Here is an 850-nt window from a genome sequence, read left to right as displayed (position 1 = left end):
GGCAGCTCCTCGCTCTTCCATGAATCCTTGGGGATGCTCTTCCCAACCGAGCCCCCTCTCCTTCCTCCGGCCAGACCCTGGGACCCCCCCCCTCCGCCCCTCCAGCAGCGCCAGAAAGCCACAGTGCGTGGTGCTGGTCATGCACGCCCGTGGCTTTGCCCTCCTGCCTGGCGCGTCTGGTGTTGCACATTCAGCTCTTGCTTATCGGCAAAGAGCAGCGGGGGCCCTTTTGCAGAGAAAAAAGGGAAAATACCCGACAAACGCGGGGTTATCGCTCCACCCCGGCAGGTTTCAGACCAGCGGCGATCACTGATAATAATTGTATTGATCCAAGCCGGGAAGGGATCCTGTCTTATCAGCACCGCACGTACCAGCAGCAGGAAAATACCCCATAAATGCCAGTTTGGGCTCTAATCTGCCAAACAGCTCCGGTGGAGCAGAGTCCAGGCTGTTCGGTGTGCTAATTACCACAGCACGTCCGATGCTCGATCAAGCAGACTTTTAATTGAGCCTCCTGGGTTGATAAAGTGCCACAGGCAGCGTGGAACCCACCTTCCCCCCCGCAAGCGATGCTGTCACCGCCACGGGGACGGGACAAGGCTGTACATCAAAGCCTTCAGGTGTCCTATTAACCCCCTTAACTCAGCGGGGTTTATCGTTCTTTAATAAACGATAAGGCTGAAGCAGATGCGGTTGTTTTCGGGAGACTTTGAATTGTCTCCCGAGCTCCCCCGGGGGAACTCGGCACCGCTGGATCCGCGTGGGTGCTGCGGGTGGAGGAAGGAGGGAGGGGAGCCAGCAGGGAAGGGTGGGGACATCTTATATAGGGGAAGGCTGACCGGCTCTCTGC

Source organism: Falco cherrug, chromosome 19 (assembly GCF_023634085.1).
Source record: "Falco cherrug isolate bFalChe1 chromosome 19, bFalChe1.pri, whole genome shotgun sequence".
NCBI classification, from domain to species: domain Eukaryota; kingdom Metazoa; phylum Chordata; class Aves; order Falconiformes; family Falconidae; genus Falco; species Falco cherrug.
This window is presented reverse-complemented; position numbering follows the sequence as displayed.